The sequence below is a fragment of the Nicotiana attenuata genome, unplaced genomic scaffold, assembly GCF_001879085.1.
Source record: "Nicotiana attenuata strain UT unplaced genomic scaffold, NIATTr2, whole genome shotgun sequence".
NCBI classification, from domain to species: domain Eukaryota; kingdom Viridiplantae; phylum Streptophyta; class Magnoliopsida; order Solanales; family Solanaceae; genus Nicotiana; species Nicotiana attenuata.
This window is the reverse complement of record NW_017670347.1, coordinates 516,705-520,714: the sequence shown is the minus strand read 5'-3', so window position 1 is coordinate 520,714 and position 4,010 is coordinate 516,705.

The window sequence follows — 4,010 nt, the reverse complement described above, 5'->3', positions numbered from 1 at the left end:
TAACATTAATAAACGCTAAAGAAACCAACTCGAATGCATGAGTATAGATTCCCCAATGTTTTCCCCAAAAAGTTAAAAACCGACCCCGGGCCCGCTTAATAAAAACTCGAAGTTCGAATCATAACCCGATTACCCATTCACCCATGTAATTGACTTTGAAATCCGACCTCAAATTGAGGTCCAAATTCCCAATATTCGAAAATCTTAATTTCTATCCAAGAACACCCAGTTTCCCATGAAAAACCCTGGATTTTGAAGTGAAATCATGCAAAAGAATGAAATAGATTGAAGAAAAAGAGTTAAGATTCATTTACCTATGATTCGGGGAAGAACTTGCTCTAGGAAAATCGCCCTTTGGAGTTTAGGTTTTGAAATTTTGAAGAATGAAGTGAAAATCCCGTCCAAATGATGTTTTGATCAGGTGAAGATATCGCAATTGCGACAGGAGTTTTGCAATTGCGAAGCTCGCAAATGCGAGACAAGCTTCGCAATTGCGAAGCTCGCAAATGCGAGTCTGCTCCTCTCGCAATTGCAAGCAATTTGTCGCAATTGCGATTATTGCCCCTCCATGTTGACTTCGCAATTGCGAAGGGATGTTCGCAAATGCAAACAATGCAGGACCGGGCTTCTTCGCAATTGCGATAAAGCCCTCGCAATTGGCAGGCCCGTTAGGCTCGCAATTGCAAAGCCTAACCTCATAATTGCGAGATCAGAGTCGGCAACAATACCAAATGCAATATCAATTTTGTTCTAAGTCCCAAAACACTCCGTGGTCTATCCAAAACTCACCCGAGCCCTCGGGGCTCAAAACCAAACATGCAAACAAGTCTAATAACATCATACGGACTTGCTCGTGCGATCAAATCGCCAAAATAACATCTTAAACAATGAATTTAACACCAAAACTCATGAAATTTCAAGATAGTTCAAAATTTCTAACTTTTCAACCAAAGGTCCGAATTACATCAAATCACCTTCGTTTTTCACCAAATTTCACAGATACGACTTAAATATTATATCAAACTTGTACCGAGCTCCGAAACCAAAATACGGGCCCGATACCAACAGTTCAAACATTAATTCATTTCTTTATTTCCTTTAAAACCAGCAAACTATTTTCTTCAAAAATTCATTTCTCGGGCTAGGGACCTCGGAATTCGATTCCAGGCATACGCCCAAGTCTTATATTTTTCTACGGACCCTACGGGACCGTCGAATCACGGGTCCGGGTCCATTTACCCAAAATGTTGACCGAAGTCAACAAAAATTATAATTTTAAGCCAAAAATCATTATTTCTTAAATTTTTCGCAGAACTGCTTTTCGATATCGTGCCCGAACTACGCACGCAAATCGAGGAGAGATGAAAGGAGGTTTTCAAGGCCTCAGAACATGGAAACAGATTCTAAAATAAAAATATGACCTTTTGGGTCATCACATTCTCCACCTCTAAAACAACCGTTCGTCCTCGAACGGACATAGAAAAGTACCTGGGTCGGTGAAAAGATGGGGATATCGGCTCCGCATATCGGACTAAGACTCCCAGGTAGCAGCGTCAACTGGCTGACTTCTCCACTGCACATGAACTGGCAGATAACTCTTCCATCTCAACTGTCGAACCTGCCGGTGTAGAATAGCTACCGGCTCCTCCTCGTAGGTCAAATCCTGGTCCAAGTGGACAGTGCTAAAGTCTAACACGTGGGATAGATCGTTGTGATACTTCCGAAGCGTGGACACATGAAACACTTGATGCACAAGTAATAAACCCGGCGGCAATGCAAGTCTGTAAGCCACCTCTCCCATACGATCAAGGAACTCAAAAGGCCCGATGAACCTAGAGATTAGCTTGCCCATCTTCCCAAACCTCATCACGCCCTTCATGGGCGACACCCGAAACAACACTCGCTCTCCGACCATGCATGCCACATCACGAACCTTACGGTCGGCATAAATCTTTTGCCTGGACTGAGCTGTACGAAGCCTATGCTGAATGATCTTAACCTTGTCGAAGGCATCTTGTACTAAATCTGTACCCAACAACCGAGCCTCCCCCGGCACAAACCACCCAACCGGCGATCGACAACGTCTACCATATAATGCCTCATAGGAGCTATCTGGATGCTCGACTGATAGCTGTTGTTGTAGGCAAACTCCGCTAACGGCAAGAACTGATCCTAAGAGCCTCCAAAGTTAATATCACAGGCGTGAAGCATATCCTCCAAAATCTGAATAGTACGCTCGGACTGCCCGTCCGTCTGAGGATGAAATGCGGTGCTCAACTCGACCCGCGTACCCAACTCATGCTATACTGCCCTCCTAAAATGCGTGGTAAACTGCCTACCTCGGCCCGAAATAATAGATACGGGCACACCATGAAGGCGAACAATCTCCCGGATATAGATCTCAGCTAACCGCTCCGAGGAATAGGAAACTGCTACGGGAATGAAATACGCTAACTTAGTCAGCCTATCAATAATGACCCATACTGCATCGAACTTCCTCTGAGTCCGTGGGAGTCCAACAACGAAGTCCATAGTGATACGCTCCCACTTCCACTCAGGAATCTCAATCTGCCGAAGCAAACCACAAGGTCTCTGATGCTCGTGCTTTACCTACTGACAATTCAAACACCGAGCGACATACGCAACAATATCCTTCTTCATCCTCCTCCACCAATAATGCTGCCGCAAGTCCTGATACATCTTAGCAGCGCCCAGATGAATAGAATACCGGGAGCTATGGTCTCCTCTAGAATCAACTCACAAAGTCCATCCACATTAGGCACACAAACTCGACCCTGCATCCTCAAAACTTCTTCATCTCCAACTGTAACCTGCTTGGCACCACTGTGCCGCACTGTGTCCCTAAGGACTAGCAAATGAGGATCATCACACTACCGATCCCTGATACGCTCAAATAATGAAGACCGAGCGACTGTACAAGCTAAAACACGGCTGGACTCAGAAACATCCAACCTCACGAACTGATTGGCTAACGCCTGAACATCCAAAGCAAGCGGCCTCTCACTGTCCGGAATGCACGCAAGGCTGCCCATACTGGCTGACTTCGTACTCAAGGCATCAGCCACTACATTGGCCTTCCTCGGATGATACAAGATGGTGATATCATGGTCTTTTAGTAGTTCCAACCACCTTCTCTACCTCAAATTGAGCTCCTTTTGGTTGAACAAATACTGAAAACTCTTATGATCCGTGAACACCTCACATGACAGGACATATAAATAATGCCTCCAAATCTTCAGCACGTGAACAATGACTGCTAGCTCCAAATCATGAACTAGATAATTCTTCTTGTGAATCTTCAACTGCCGTGAAGCATATGCAATAAACTTGCCATTCTGCATCAACACCGCACCAAGTCCAATACGAGATGCGTTACAATATATTGTAAATGGCCCTGAATCTGTGGGCAAAACCAACACTGGCACCATAGTCAAAGATGTCTTGAGCTTCTGAAAGCTCGCCTCACACTCGTTCGACCACCTGAACTGTGCACCCTTCTGGGTCAACCTGGTCATCGGGGCTACTATAGATGAAAAAACCTCCATAAATCGACGGTAGTAACCCGCCAAACTCAAGAAACTCCGGATCTCTATAGCTGATGAGGGTCTAGGCTAGTCCTTGACTGCCTTAATCTTCTTAGAATCCACCTGAATACCCTCTTTTGATACAACATGACCTAATAAAGCAACTGAACTCAACCAAAACTCACATTTTGAAAACTTAGCATACAACTGATTGTCTCTTAGAGTCTGAAGAACGACTCAAAGATACTGCTCGTGGTCCTCTCGGCTACGGGAGTAGATCAAAATATCATCAATGAAGACAATCGCGAAGGAATCCAAATAAGGCCTAAACACCCGGTTCTCAAATCTATAAATGCTGCTGGGGCATTTTGTCAACCCAAATGACATCATTAAAAACTCATAATGCCCGTACCGAGTGCGAAAAGCTATCTTAGGGATATCGGATGCCCTAATCCTCAACTGATG